This window comes from Lepidochelys kempii, chromosome 4 (genome assembly GCF_965140265.1).
Source record: "Lepidochelys kempii isolate rLepKem1 chromosome 4, rLepKem1.hap2, whole genome shotgun sequence".
NCBI classification, from domain to species: Eukaryota; Metazoa; Chordata; order Testudines; family Cheloniidae; genus Lepidochelys; species Lepidochelys kempii.
The window spans coordinates 129,338,527-129,355,440 of NC_133259.1; positions in this window are offsets into that span (position 1 = coordinate 129,338,527).

The following is a 16,914-nucleotide window of genomic DNA, read 5'->3' on the forward strand; positions in this document are numbered from 1 at the left end:
CAGCTTTCAACAGACATTAATAATAGTAATGATTTGCACTTCTGTAGCACCTTTCATCAGTGCAGCTCAAGGCACTTGATGATTACAAATATTAGCTGAACCTCACAATGCCCTTGTAAACAGTAAGGATTACTATTACTCGTAATGGATATGTAACACAAAATATGTGTAACAGAATAACCTGGTTTTGCATTCACAAAACACGCACACAAAAGAACAACATGAACTAAAAGTCTGATATGCTAAATCAATTTTGTTCAATGTTTTATTGTGTGTGTGTGTGTGTGCTATTAAGATGACTGTAAAATATTTGTGACAATAATTTTTTACTGCTTTTGAGCTGGATTCACTTATTATGTTTCTTTCTCATATATGCCAAATGCTACTAGGTCTGATAACAAGTAGTATAAAAGCAGTATAAAATTCACACATGCAGTTTTCCCCCAGGAGAGCGAAAGAGAAAAACAAGTTAAGAACCACACATGGCAGAGAATAATCACCTCTCTTTATGCACTGTTGAAAAGTGATCGGATACCTCAGTGATGGGCATGGTAAAAGGACCTGAAAAGAACAGAACAGTTAGAGTCAAATTAGGATTCTTGTCTGATGGATTATTATATGTCTGTATGAATCCATATCAACCTCCATTTTGTTTTGTGAAGGCAATTGTGATTGTAACAATGTTCTGTGCCTTCATCTGGGCTCTGTGGCTTCTATTTTGAGCTGAAAGACATAGGAGGTATAAGGAGAAATTTTTTTGTGTAACAGAGGACTATTAATGGAAGGTCATTAAACTTCGGTGAGCTTTCATTCAAATGGAAGCACCTTGGGACAAAGAGCTGGCTACCATACAGGAAATCCTGCTCTCCCAGGGGGGCTGGTAGCCAACCAACAGATCATCTGATGTGGGTTTGAGGCTAACCAGGGAGGTCATCTGACAGAGGAGACTGGAATTAATAAAAGGACAAGATCTGCTCTGAGCAGTTCTCTCTCTCACCAACCAGAACAAGAACATCAGACTGAGTTGGAGGAAAGAGAGGGGGATGCAGGAAATCCTGAAGTCCTTGAACAGACACTGACCAAATCCCACAGGACCATTGGAGTGGTGAGGAAATTGAGGCAGAGATTTGCACACAGGTTTTGTTGTTTTTTTCTACAGATCTGTATATCTCTTGTGCTGTCTATAAATAAATTGTGATTAATTTAGAATTCCTTTTGCAAAGTGTGTCTCTTCTTTCTTCAATTATCACATGCCCCTCAAGAGTTAAAAGTATTAACCAGAGTACCCACCAAGGTAGAGATGTGCAGAGGGTATGCCTGAAGCTGGTCTGTGGGGTCCCACTTCTGAGAAGGGGTACCAGACAGAAAGTCTGTGCCATGTTCCCAAGAGGCCAGACCCACAGACTGTGACTGAAGCCTGCCAAGACCCCCAGGAGAGCACAGAAGCAGAGCAGCCAGGTGAGTGTCCAGCAGGGAGAGCTCATCCAGGGCTATGACAGCTTGTCAATATCGGATCACTATTGAGTCTCTGTTTTGGAGAACCATGTTAATTTTGCAACAAATCACCATAACTTCTGAGAATCTGGAAAAAAAGAGAGATTTTAAAGTAACACTAATGAGGTTTATTATAATATAAATCTAAAATGAAGCTTTATATTGGGGGAATATCTAACATCATAAAAGGATTTTTTTTTTTACAGGGGGGTAGGGGAGTTCAAAGCATGCCTATAACTCCTATCCTAAGGCTTTGGAGGACTGTGTGGATACAAGGCAATGAAAATAACAATGATGTGACTATTATTCTAACCTGGATCTGAAGTTTCCCTGAGGTCAGGCTTAAGTAACGAAACCTCAGAGAAACTTCATCGCTTTAAATCAAGACTGGATATTGTTTCAAGCAGAAGTTATGGGCTTGATGCAGGAATGACTGGGTGAAGTTCTTTGTCCTGTGTTATGCTGAAGGAGCACTAAATGGCCTTAAAATCTATTAATTATATCCTTTGTGTAATTGGGAAAACACGCAGTCAGCAGTTCCTGATGCCTGTTAATGTTAGTAGAACACTAGGGCCCATATGTTTTCTCTTAAATGGCTATGCTGTGCTGTCAAATGAAAGCATGACTCCTGAGTCCTAGGTCAGGACCCTAACCCCTGCACCTTCCTTCCTCTCCTTCAAATGCTTTCCTGAAAGCATCCTGACTATTTAGACATTAGCAGACATCAACTGTAAGCTCCATTGATATGAATTAAATTGCAGGGGAAAGAAAACACAGAGAACAAATTTTGCTTTCTTCATCTATACAGAACCAAGTGAGGGGAAAATGGATTTACTGTGGGGCAACTGTTATTTTAGTCTGCCTTACAGTAGCATGTAGAGTCCCTCTGAGAGATCAGAGACTCATTGCAGTGGGCACTGCACAGACACACAATCCTGGCCCCAGCAGAGATTAGAGCCCTGTTGGATGAGATGTGGTACAAGAACATAGTAAGTGTCCACACTTGTTCCAGAGACCATGCAGTCTAAATGGATAAGAGAAACTGAGGCAGTGCCAGGAATTGAATACAGAACTCCCAGTCTAGTGCCTTTACCACCATAGAATCATAGAATCTCAGGGTTGGAAGGGACCCCAGAAGGTCATCTAGTCCAAACCCCTGCTCGAAGCAGGACCAATTCCCAGTTAAATCATCCCAGACCATCCATTCTCTCTCAAACATTAAATCCTGCGTGCAGCAATTCAAATTCTCTAGGTAGCAGTGCTGTTTTCAGAGTTCATGTGGAAAGGAACTTCTTTTGACACTCTCTGGCTTGCTGTCCTCATTTGAGCCCGTCTCATTTCAAACCATAGTCGTGTGAGGCACTAGCTGGAAATGAGTTTGCAATTAGCTAGCTCGTCTTTCTGCCTCAGAACAGGTTAGTGCTAAATTGCTGATGAATTCCAGGAAGGCCAGAAGTTCAGATATCAGCCGAAGCAGTTAAAACAATACCTACAGCCTTAGCAGCTGTGGAGAAAAGAAGGCCAGGAACTTGTCACAAACTGATTTACGTTTTTCTCAGAATCTAGGAGAAACACACAGACACATCCTGGGCTCTGCAGCCTGAATCCAGCCTCCTCCTCTGGGGCAGTGGAGGCTCCCAGTGGACCCAGTGCAGTTCTGCTGGATGGGGAAGGGGTGGGGTGGGTCCAAGATTCCCGGGAGTTCTGTGTGTGTTTCATTGTGCCACAGTGGGGCCAGACAGAATTACCATTGCAAGCGTTCTCCTTATCCCCTCCTGTGACAGGGTAACATTGGGGGTACTCGCTAGAGAAGGCATTGGGCTGAAGCATACCCCATGCCCCTTTCCCTGGCTCCTGCCCAGCACCCTGCTGAGATACCCGGGCCAATGTCTCTTGGAGCTCTAGGGGACTGTGCACTGGTGCCTGCTGCTTTGATGAGGGTCAGTGTGCCCTTTACTCTTTGGGTGGCCAGGCATTTTGTATGGGGAAAGCTGGAAAGGGGAGGTAGGTGTAGCTTTGCTCATGGTACTAGACTCCCTATGCTTTGTGCATGTCCCTTGTAGTTAAGGCAGCTTCTGTCCTTCCATCTTATTGAGCACCCAAGGGAGGATGTGTGTAACCAAGGTAATAGTGTATAACACACTGGAGTCACCATAGACTGACTTTATTTTTCTCTTTGTATTAAATTATTTTGCACCTACCTTGCCTCTTATCACTAGCGCTCACAATGCTGTAAAAAAGTACTGCTATGCTTTTTAAGCGATTGCTCTGTGCTCTTCGCTTATTTATTCGGTCCTGGGGTGTGTCTAGCCCTTTCAGCTGGGTTATTAACATAACTATATGTAAACAGACAGCCTGTGGACCGCCTCACCAGCTACCTGTGCAAACAACAGCCTCCCTTCTCCTCCTCTCTCTCAATATTGGTGAAAAATAGCACACTGAAGGTTATATGGAGCATGAAATAGCCCAGGAATGGCTTTTCTCATGCTACTTAAACTTCATTTAATGAAGCTGAAATACAATGCCATCAGCTGAAAAATGTGATGGGAATTCACCTCATCATCTCAGCAAAGCATCTGTCGAGGTGATGCAATACCGTCTTAGCTAAAGGCACTACAGAGTGAAAGCAAGTCTATTTGTGCATTTTCCCCATTGTGTAAACTAGGAATTGGAGCCAGTAGAGCAGGGTATGATTAAATTAGCTGAACCTTTAGGTATGTTATAGGTGAGAGTTTAGTTTGGCATGTCAGTGATGCCAAATAATTTAGGTCACATGGGACTTCAGCCAAACTGTTTTGCTCATCACGTCAGGAATAGAACACTGGCTCGTCATCTTATTTTTGATCAGATGGTCCTTGAATTTTTTTTAACTACATTTCTGAATCTTCCTTAACTCCTATTGTGAAGAAATATCTAGCCAATTTGAATGGCATAGCAACAGCAGGAATATTGGCTCAGGTGCGTATGTATGCAATTGCATCTATGTGGGTGATCAAGTCAAGTGTGTTTGTCTAAATGTCTTAAGCTTTCAACTGCTGAGGGAAGGACATGATGCAAATCACTGAGGAAACCAGGCAGCCCTTGCCAATGGATGCAGCCTGCAAGCATGTGGCTGTGAAGGAGTGTATTCACCACACTGGCCCTGAAAGAGCTGACTTGGGCCAGGTGGACCCAATCAGCCACTTAGCCTGAAATCTGGGAGAATTAGGCCTGGGAGGAAAGTCCTAATTAGGGGAAGCTCACCTGTGTGGGAAGAGGCAGAGCTTACATAAAGACAGGAATTTGGAAGCAGAGGGGGCTGCAGGGAAGTAGGCCACAGTCACTCCTTAGAAGTAGGGAGGAGTGTTTGAGGCTACAGGGTTCAGTAGTCTGCCGTCCCTGGAGAATCTGGATTCCCTTGGTAGTGTGTGAATCTGCCCAGAAACCTGATGGGGCTCATCAGTAGAAGACGGCAGTACCAGGGACTATGTGGGATGAGATGGCTGACTGGACTGTGTTGTCGAGTTGGGTACTGCAGACGGGGAGAAGGAAGTACAGTCTTCCTTGCTGCAGAATCTTTCAATCCCCTAGCACCTCATTCGTGCGTGGGTGGTACTGGGGCAGACTTTGGTACCAACTGATGGTTGCTGTGAGGCTTAGAAGTACCTTAAGGTTTGACTATACTGGAGCCCTCAGAACCAGGACTCCTTGGAGCCTTAGCAGTACCCTTCCTGGGAAGCAAGGCCTCCGACATGGCAGGTCTTTTAGGGACAACTTCTTTGTGAGGCGATTTGCAGCTTCTCTTGCTAGAAGACTTGGTAAAAGTCTCCTGCAGGTCTCTCTCGTGAAAGGTCTGATGAGCAACTGACCTGCAGAGGTTGATGGGGCACTGTGCTCACTGGAAGACTTCTGTACAAGGGGGTATCCAGGCCTGGGTCTCATGTAGGTTGGAAGGAGTGCTCCATCATGAAGTACCTAAGCTTTATCTCCCTATTTTTTCTAGACATACTCTTGAACCCTGAGCAGATCTTGCACTTAGATGGAATGTGAGTGTCCCCTAAGCACTGGATACAATGAGAGTGGTCATCACTAGCTGGGATAGGAGCCCAACAAGTGAGGCAATGCTTAAATCCTGGGTAGATTTAGGCATGCTCCAAAAGGAGACAGGATTCCTTCAGAAAGGAGAGACAACCACCCCACCGTGGATGAAGGAAGGGAAGAGACTAGGAGCGTCTCAGAGAGAAAAAGACAAACAAAATTAAACAAAAACTAATAAGAGTAAACTTACAACTAATAGATGTACTAAAGCTGTAAACTATGAAAGGGCAAGCTAGGGAAAGAAGTGGGCATGGGTAGTCACTCCATCTGTGGCTGAGGCAGTTAAGAAGGAGCTGAGGGTGTTTCATCCACCACAGCCCTATGAACCCTTGTACAGGGCATGAGACTAGCTAGGGCACATGTGTGGACCAAATGGGCATTGCTAGCAAATGTCTCCTATCAAAGGTGCCTGGGGCACATGCACAGCTGAAGTCAAGCAATAGTCGGGGCATTACTCAAAGAAGAACTTCAATTACTGTACAAAATAAGTAACCTCTCCTGTGGGGTTTGGTTTGATTTATGAAGAAAGATTCAGAGGCTCTTATTTTACCTGAACCTTATTCCTGGGGTATAATGCAGTTATGTTCCCATTGTATACCAAAAAGAACTCTGCTTCAGAAGCGAAAACAAAAGCTGCAACCAGTAGGCCAAACCTGTCAGATCCTGGACAGCATGGACTTTCAAGCGGTCTCAGGGATCTTAACTATGATCAAGAAACCTTGAATGTTAGCCCATCCCTGAAAATCCTTCCGCGAAATGTTGAAGGTCTCTCAGCTGCTAAATGCTCCATTTTCCAGTCCCTAGCCTCCAAACATAACATTCTGCCTTTCTGGAGACACGTGCTAACTCCCTTTCTGGCAGCCACTTTATCATCAAAAGTTATGACCTTCTGAGTTACTGTCTGGTAATAAATATGGCCGTGTTATCTATGGTTGAGAAGATCTTAGTAGCATGGAACCACTCCCATCTAATTTAGACCTCTGTGATATTGTGGGAGTTGGTCATTGTAGAGTGGCAAATGTGTGCAAGCCTCCTCACCAACCCAGGGCTACCCCAAATATTCTTCCTAAGCTCCCACACCTTGCCATCTACGTTTGAGATTTTTAATAGCCCACCCCACCACCTGGGGATACAGAGTCAGATCAATATGGAATTGATCTTTTTGACTGGGTCTCACTCCATGGCCTTCACCTTATACATGATCCAAAACAACAATTTCATTCTACCAGATGGAAGCAAGACTACTCCCCCGATCCCACCTGGATCACCAGCACAGGCAGTGTATTGACAAGACTTCCCATGTAATCAGCATTGTCTGATCCATGCTGTTGAAAAGGACCAGCAGCCAGGCTAGCAGGTTTAGTCTCATAGTACCTTATTGTGAGCACCTATAAAAAAACATCACTGGAACAACTGAAAAGCTAACTGGCCCAGGTTTACACCACTCATCACCGGCTACATCTCTTCTATCTTACACATCTCTATTGAAGAAGCTTACACGTGGCTCACAAAAACTGAAAATAAAGACAAAAAACAACTTGATCAGCAAATTAGGTGGCTCTACCTAGGCACAGCCGAAGCACTAAGAAACTGTGGCCTTGCCTTGTGATGTTCTGTAGTAGAGTATTGTTCCCTGGTGTGGCTCATCTGAACTAGTAGATACTCAGCTGAATGAAACCATGCATACCATAATAGGTACTATGAGACTGAACCTGCTGGCCTGGCTGCTGGTCCTTTTCAACATCACCCCTCCTAACAGCAGGAGACAAGTTGCCCAGCACAATCTGCTCCTTAAAGTGCAAGATAAGCCACATTGATCCATTTCAACATATGAATCCATCAAGCCAGCATCTCAGCTCACCCCATTTGGATAATTTTCCTAAAGAACCTCAATATGACTTCCAAGTAACATACTAGGTGGGAAGAACAAGCTTCAAACACAGCCAATGCCCATCTTGTGACAGATACAACTGTCCAGACTCCTGGTTTTGAACTACCATGCCACCTTTGGGTAAAGTTCAATCACTTCAGATGTAGAGTGATTAGCTGAGTTGCTAATGGCTATACACTGAACATTTGTGCCTCCCCCTTTGCCCATTGTGGCGAGCTAGAAGATGTAGGCCACTGTGACAGGGCGCTCTACTCACCGCAGGAATGGTGCCTCCTCCTGGGCATTATGGGTATTAGCTCTGGCAGTCCAATGCCCCTTCCTACAGTTGCATGCTGTCTCTCGCTGTCAGTCCACAGCTCCTCTCTCACACCAGGAGCTGCTTCCTCTTTGTGAATCAGCCCTTCGGCCAGGTCACTCAGCATGTAGCCCAAAGTCCTTCCACACAATTGGTCTCAGACAGTCTTTTCTGGCGCTGCCCTGATGGTGCCACTTCCACAGTGACCGGTAGGAGAATCCAGGGCAGCCCTCGGTTCCAGTCCAGGGACTCTGGACTTGGCAACTGTGGTCCACTTTCACTCAGACCCTGTTGCTGCTTCCCTGGACTCCTTCCTACAGCTTCTGGTTCCCCCCTCTCTCTGGGTGTACCAAATCAAACACCCCAACTGCAGTGTAGACATATCCTAAAAACTCTAAGGGTGACATCGTGGTCCTATTGAAGTCAATGGCAAAACTTCCATTCCTTTAAGTGGGCCCAGGCTTTCACCCTATGAAGTCTATGGGAGCTATGGGTGCTCACCACCTCTGAAAATAAATCAGGGTATAGATGTGACAAATATGCATTGTGCCTTATGCACAATGGTGATATTTGTGTTATACTTTTAGGACTACTATTTTAGCCACGATCCTGCAAAGACTTTTAGCACATGCTTAACTTTACAAACTCCCACAACAATCAACAAGACTGCCACAGTATGTAAAATTAAGCATGTACATAAGACTTTGCAGGATCTAGGACTTAATGTTTCATTTTAACACACACACCATATAGAAATATTCAGCCTGTCTGTAGAACAACCATCTTTTACTACAGTATTTCCATGGAAAAGATCACAGAGTAAATTATATCACCATCTTTCATAGTTGCACATATGAGACAACTCTCCTTTTGACAAAACCCATCAGAATATCACATAATGGCACAATCTGCGTGGCAAGTAACATTGTAATAAAAAAGGGGTAAATGACACTGACTTAACGTCTTTGTGTTACAATCTTAAAACTGCAATCTGTCAAAACTCTTGGTCTTCCAGCACCTCAGAGGGAAACTTGGTTGTTTACAGAAAAACTCTATTTTGGACATTTTCAAGAGGATAAGAGATGGCATAAAATTCCCCACTAACTGTAGATAAATTGTACATTTGTAACTGTCAGCTACACGTTATAAATCTGCAGGAAATGCTCTTTATTTCACTTGTCAGGTTGTCGTACCGGAAATAAACAGCCAGAAGGTAATTTTGTTTCATTGTTGGTTGACTCTTAGTGCTGTTTTCTTGTTTCCCTCTTCTTTATATGCAACACACAGAGCTACCAGCTGAATACCACTTCAGAGTCTCTTCAGATCTCACAATCTCATGGGCAGAGCAAAGCCTGATGGGTACTTGGAGGGGAGATCTCAGGAAAAAAACCAAACAATATTTTAGGATTATTTCAAAGCACCACTTTCCTATAATGCCAGATCCCTTGGCTACCACAAGACCAAGGGCTTGGGAGAAGAAAAACAAACAAACAAAAACACCAATGAACTAATAACTTTAAAACACCTTTTAAAAAGACCTGACCTATCTGGAAATATCCAGAAATGACCTATCTGAGAACATCACAGTTTTAAAGAACATAGTTCAGACTAGATGATCATAATGGTCCCTTCCAGGTTCAAATCTAGTGCCAAAGAGGCCCTTACAGGGCTAGTGGTGAGTTCTAGGTTCAGTTAGGAAACTGAAAACCTCCTCTTTCCGGATGATATAAAGATCCTGCTACTGCCTCTATATGGGCATGAGAGAACAGTATTTACAGCTATGGAATTTTTGTGTTTTCACTAGTGAAGGGCTGAATCTTTTTGTATCCTGGGCCTCAGGCTGGGGTAATTCTTTTCTAGCTGAGGGAAGAGCAATTCCATATTTGGCTAGAAAGCCAGGAAACATTTCTGTGGAAGGCTTCTTCTTAAAAATGGTAGCTGTTTGATATCTTAATTGCATAATCACTTGGCTGAATTGGGGCTTGAAACTACTCAGTGTTTGAAATGTTCAAATAATCCCTCCTTAAACCTGTCCTGTGCTGTGAGGCCTACAAAAAACTTTTACAATGATTACGCTGCTGGTGTGCTGAGACCATAGTCCACTATGCTGACCAATATTGTCTCATGGTTTCCTTGTATTATTCCATTGATGGGTATGTATCCATCAGTTATCTCTTACTGTATACTTAGATTACAAACTCTTTGGGGCAGGGACTATATTTTTGTTCTTTATTTGTACAGCACCTGCATAATGGGGTTATAATCCATGACTGGAGCTCCTAGGAACTATTCTAACACAATTAATAACTAATAATAATGATTAATCAATCATACAGGAAGGCAGGTAGAATGTCAAAACTGCATGATAGCTTAATTTATCAAGTGTCTCTGCAATTATCACATGAATATCACCTCTTCATTTGCAGCTTGATATAAATCCCATTGGAGTCAATGGAAAAACTCCCATTGACTATATATGTAGACTTTGACTAATGAGCTTTGGATCAGACACTTTGTACAAGAGTCTTGCTGTTCAGCTGTACTATATATTTTATGTATTGTGTGTTTGACTGAACTAATGTAATGAATTTACTGTTAATAATTCAATATATATATATGTAATAAATGTATAATATATAAATATAACAAACACATGCATATGTTATTATATTATTTATGTATATAATATACTTTATACATATTATATTATATATTTTTATATTATATATATTATATTATTTATATATATATAATGACTGTCAGGCCATCCAGCTTGTTTTGAAACAATGATAGATTTTAATTAAAATCTCAGAAAGGGGTCCTAAAGAAATGAATGCATCACATTTATTGGACAATTGTATCTACAAGCTACTTTCTGAATCCCAACACTGAAAGATCCATTCCTCAGCAGTGACAGGCAGAATTGAAAGGACTATACACTTGTACAGCAGAGTTATTATGAATTCACAACAGTTCTATAGGAGAAGCTGTTTGTTTGAGATGAAAAGACCCTATTACACTGTCAGGCTGAAAGATGACTCTTCTCAGCCAGCTCTGTCATACAGGTTTTTGTCTTAAAAAGTATGAAAACAAGGTTGCTTTTATAGCTTTCAAATGAAAAGAGTTATGCAGGGATGGCAAGTATTAGAAACAATGAAACTGGTGTAGCTTAGACCCCCTATCTTCAGGATAAGGAATTTGTATACCATTCAAGGGAAAGACCATCTGTGCATTTCTTGGAAATAAAATGCTCTCTCTCTCTCTTTTTTTTTTTTTTTCCTTTTTAAAGAGAGAATTGGAGTGCCCATGAAAAGGTGCTGATTGAATGGTTCCATTTGTCTAGAGGACATGTATAAAAGCCTACCAACACCAGAGTTGCATGTTCCTCTGAAACATCTGGGACTGGCCAGGTTACTATTGGCCTGGACTGGCATGGTCATTCCTATGTTTTTAAGCCAACATTCTTGAGGTAGCTACTGTTGACATAGTTCAACTTTGACCCATAGAGGACCATCTGTAACTGGGAGACGTCAGGCTGGTTTGAAAGCATTTCTGAGAGTGTCAAAAAGGTTGCAGTTAGTGCCAATTGTCACGGCGGTTCTCCTATGTAATTTATTTAGGAATGTAAACCTCCAAATCTTTCTTGAGAGGTCTTGTGGTTAAGGTACTGGACTGGGACTCAGGAGATTTGGTTAATTTCTCAACACTGTGACAGACTTCCTGTATGATCTGGGGCAAGTCACCTAATCTACACACACCTCAGTTCCCCATTTATAAAATAGGGATACCAATACTTCCATTCTCATACCATCTCTCTGTTCTGCTCTTTAGAGTGTAAGCTATCTGGGGCAGAGCCTGTCTCATGCTAGGTGGTTATATAGTGCCTAGCACAATGGGGTCCCAATGTCAGTCAAAGTATCTAAGCCCTTTAAGCCATCTAAGTAATACAAATAATACGTTGTTTGTCTGGTTGGTTTGTGGCATGTAATCTAAGAAAACACTTTCCTTTCCCAGGCTACATCTCCATGGTGCCTGGACACAAAAAACCCTACGGGGGTGGGAAGGTGGGGGGAAGAACACTAGTACACCTGAGAGTGTAGGTATGAACACATCTCAGGCTGTGGCATGGCCCCCTACCTGTGCCAGTTTGCAGTGTAGATGGAGGTAAGTGATGTGTTCCATGTCCTGAGATCAATAGTCCTCCAGTCCCATCCCCAGAATGCACTGAGCTCTTTCCTACCTGACTCTTGCTCAACGATATAAAGGTCCCCATCCCCCCATTTTCACCAGTAGTATTAGTGAGCTGTGTAGACCAATTCAAACAATTTTCTGCTGCACTGTTTTCACCACCAGACATGAACATGGAAAGTGCTCCGAGAGCAGCTGCCTGGCCAGCCAAGCACACCCAGGCCCTGATAAATGTGTGGTCAGAGTTCACTGTCCTCTGTGACTTCTTCCACAGAACCAGGCACATCCAGCTTACTGGGCAGCTCTGGAGAGACTGGCACAGGCAGTCATTCACCATACTCTGGCCCAGTGGTAGAAATGGATCAAGCACCTTAAGCTCCAGTACCGAGCACAAAAGGTTCCAGCAGACACTCTGGCAAAGGTCCTCAAACATTAACTTTCTTCAGGGAACTGGAGCGGGTGCTCTCCAGGGCTCCCAGTATCTAACATGAAGTGATACAAGACCCCTCCTTAAATCCACCAGGCTAATCGTCCAAAAGGATGCTGATAAGGGCCAGTGTGAAGAAGCATCAGGGACCACAGAGAAAGAGGCCCTAGAAGATGCAGAGGAAGAGGAGCAAGTTATTCTGAACCTCTACTTGGAGGAACTGTCTCAGCAAGCCCCTCCTGAGGAGCCAGAGGAGAAGACACAGTAGGAACTGGAACCCAAGTTTGCTTAGTTAACACACCACCCATCCTGGAAACATCCCCTCCCTCTTTCTCTGGAGCTGGCTAAAAGACTGGCCTCCCTCCAGCAAATGATCCCCAACCAAGACACAATTGTAATTCACCATTTTATTGAATTACCATGAACCACTATAAAGCTTTTGGCAGAAGTCATAGAACAGATTATCATAGCGCCCCTGCATCTGTGCTTTTCTTGGCTGATGGCGAGGGAGCCGGTGGAAAGATTTCGGTTGGGGGACAAGACATTTACAAGAGTAACGGTTCTCCAGCGTTACAGCCGCTTTCAGCTCCTTTTAAGATTCGGCTCCTTTCACTACAGAACCCTCCCCCATTACAAATGGGAGACTTCTGGAAGGGGGGAGGTGGGTTTATTATAAGGCCAGTTACATCTGAGAAGAAGAAAGGGAATTTTTGCTTCTCTGAGGAACATAACAGTGGTCCCCTTCACAGTACAAATGTTTTAAATCATTCCCAGTCCCTGGTGTCCAGGGTTGTTAGGGTTCTTTCCCCACTCTGAACTCTAGGGTACAGAAGTGGGGACCCGAATGAAAGCCTCCTAAGCTTATTCTTACCAGCTTAGGTTAAAAAATTCCAAGGTACAAACTTTGCCTTGTCATTGAACTGTATGCTGCCACCACCAAGCGTTTTAAACAAAGAACAGGGAAAGAGACCACTTGGAGACATCTTCCCCCAAAAATATCCCCCCCAAGCCCTACATACCCTTTTCCTGGGGAAGCTTAAGAATAATATCTTAACCAAATGGTTACAAAATCATTAAAGACCCAAACCCCTGGATTTTGAAACAATGGAAAAATCAGTCAGGGTCTTAAAAGGATTTTATTTAAAAAAAAAAGTAAAAATCACCTCTTGTAAAATCAGGATGGAAAATACTTTACAGGGTATTCAGATTTAAAACACAGAGGATCCCCCTCTGGGCAAAACCTTAAAGTTACAGAAAACAGGAATAAACCTCCCTCTTAACATACGGAAAATTCACAAGAAAAACAAAAGATAAACTAATCCACCTTGCCTGGCTTACCTATACTGGTTGCAATATTGGAGACTTGGATTTGGATGGGTTGGAGAAGATGGATTTCTGTCTGGCCTCTCTCAGTCCCAAGAGAGAACAACCCCGTAAACAAAGGGCACAAAACCAAAGCCTTCCCCCCCTCCCAAGATTTGAAAGTATCTTGTCCCCTTATTGGTCCTTTGGGTCAGGTGCCAGCCAGGTTAGCTGAGCTTCTGAACCCTTTACAGGTAACAGGATGTTGCCTCTGGCCAGGAGGGATTTTATAGCACTGTATACAGAAAGGTGGTTATCCTTCCCTTTATATTTATGACAAGGGTGTCCCCGCTTTAAGCCATGCTACACAAGCCAGGAGAAAGGGGGACGGATGAGGGATCCATGCCAGCAGCTATATGAATGCCATGCTGTTTCCCTTTGCCAAGTGGCTTGTAAGTTAATGGAACAAAGTACAGGTGCTGTGTGACTCTCTCTTTTCCTGTTACTTTCTCTGCTCTTTTCTTGATGAAGAGTCAGGATTTCCTGATGCTGCAGGGACTGGTTTGGGGATGGGTGGGCATTTGCAGTGGCTCGCTTCTCCCCCTTCTTGCAGGTTCTGTCAGCTAGCTTAGAATATAGTCTATTTCTGTACAGATTGCCTCCCATTCCCGTAAGCATTTGTCTGCAAATTTCTGGTGCAGCAGAAACTAGAGCTGATTCTTAAGGTTCAACATCAGTGCAAATGTGCTTGGTCCACCTTCACGGCTCAACAAACCCCTCCATTCAGCAACATGTAGTCGGGTAACAAGTAGCACAAACATCTCTCTGGCATAGGTTGCCGGATCCTCACCACAGGAGTGGAGAGTCACCTCCCTTTTCCAGTCTGGTATTTTCAAAAAGGCTATGTTCTCCAACTAATGGCCAGCCTTAAAATAAGAAATTAGGAGCCATTAACATTGTCCCTGCCTCCCCAGCTCCAGCCCTCTGGTCCAATCACACACTGAATTTTTAAAAACAATTAGTTGATGTTACCTACCATTTTCAGTGAGTGCTTCTTTCTGGGTGCCTGCAAAAGTTGTCTCAGAAAGAAGGATGGAATAATCACATTCCTGAAAAACTGAAAAGTATCGATATTGTGGCCTTCAACAGCACAGTTATGTTACGACAGTGATTTCTTACCTGCTTTGAAAGGAATGAAAAAGAACAATGCTGCTCTTGTGAGTCAACTGGAAGGAACTTTTGCTGAGGAGGGAGAGCTCATTCTGCCTGTGAGCCAAGAGCAGCAGCCCAGGGACAATAGGGGTAGATGGAGGATGTCACTGGGGACCTGCTCATTGACTTCCACAAGAGGAGCCAGGAGCAGTTTCATTTATGACGAGAAGGGAGGAATGCGCTGCTGAGAGGGAGGAACATTTTCAGAGGAAAGAGTCAGTAAAGATCTGGTTCCTGGAGCAGGATACACAGTGCAAGGAATAGGAATTTGCCCCAAGGGCCTGGGAGCATTCCTTGTAGCAGTCCCTGGTACACGTGGTGGTGGAAAGGATTTGGGTCCCATCTGCTGCAACAGTCACTGCCAGTGTCCAGGAACTGGCGTCTCTTCCATGTCCTTCAGCTCCTCATCCTCCTGCATCTGCAGCCCAGCGTGCTGCTGAGGCAGAGGTTCCAACCCCCATCCCTGTCAGAGGCGGGACGCTGCAGGACTCCAGCACAACACCCTCCACTGGCATCCAAAAACTTCTCCCAAGGGTATTCCTGTGAACACGCAAGAGAGGAATGAGGAGCCTGAAATTGTGCCTGAAGACCTGTATGTATCCGGCCCCTAACCCCTGCACGGAAGACATCCCTATGTTCCCCCAGACCATTTACCACAGCTATTCCCCCACTCTCCCAGGAGATGGGGCGATCAAGCCCAAGGACAAAGGGTTGTAGGCATTAGTTATAATGTTCTTCTTATCTGTTTGGTTTTCTTTCAAAGTTCCCATTTACACAATGTTCTCAGTTATGTTACCTGTGCTACTTACGATAAATGTTATTTCCTTTACGTATGCATGTACCCTTCATTCAGGCTGTGATGAAAGGGAAAACTTTTATTTTTATCTTCCCTAGGGTTGCCACTTTTTTAATTGTTGGTAACTGGACCCCCAAGCCCCCACTTCTGCTCCTCTTCCTCCCCCACCCATGGTCCTGCCCCTGCTCCTCCTCTTCCCCAAGACCCCGCCCCTTCTTCACCTCTTTCCACAGGCCCCTCCCCCCCGTCACTTGCTCCTCTACCCCCCCATCTCCCTATTGCTCTCTGGATCATCTCAAAGATCCTGCAGGTAGGAGGCAGCCCTGGCTGAGCAGGATCCGGCACGGGTTAATGACCTGCTCTTCCCCCTACCCTGCAGTAACCAGACTTTTTGTTCAGGTGCCAAAAAGCGTTCCTAGATCCCCTTTTCGACCTGACTTTCTGGTCAAAAACTGGGCACCTGGCAACCTTAAACGGCACCCGGACACAGAAGCCAAAAAAACGGATTGTCCAGGTAAAACCCAGATAACGTGGCAATTTTAGTCTACCCTTTGGCTTTAGGCTCCACAAATCAGTGCCTTAAGTTGCATAAGTCCCCAGACAAGGTCCTCCATATCCCTCCCAACCGCAGCACCTCATTTAGGTATATGTGAATAAGTAAGCTGGAAATATGCTGAACGTGCAACATGCACTGACAAAACAGATTAATTTTTTTCCTGAGTTAATAAAGTTGAGTGTGGATAAACTTCCCTGTGCCTCTGACAAAACAGAGAGCATGAAAACAAAATAATTATGCTATCACATACTGAACAGCCCAACAGCCACTCCTCAACTCCACCCCCACCCTCACACACCATGGTCACTGAGAACTCTCCATTAATAGCTGATAAGTGAAACCACTTGCAAAACCCCTATCCGATCCCTTCATCAACATTTTTCAAGATCCTTCAAAAACTGAATAATTCTTCCTAAGACATGGTCTGGCTAACAGCTGTGAATGGTAACACAAAGCAAAAAGAACAATAACTGCAATTTAACTGGTAAATACCCTCCACAGAACAATCACAAACCAAGAGTCGTTATGCCTGCAAAGGCGTCTGTCCCAATTACCCAGTGAGTCATACCTAAAAGACCAGCTAATGACCATCAGCAGGAGTGGAACTAAATTGGGCATTGAAACACAATGTTTCCCCTTGTGTATTTACAGCAGCTGGATGTGGTCTAGAGCTTTG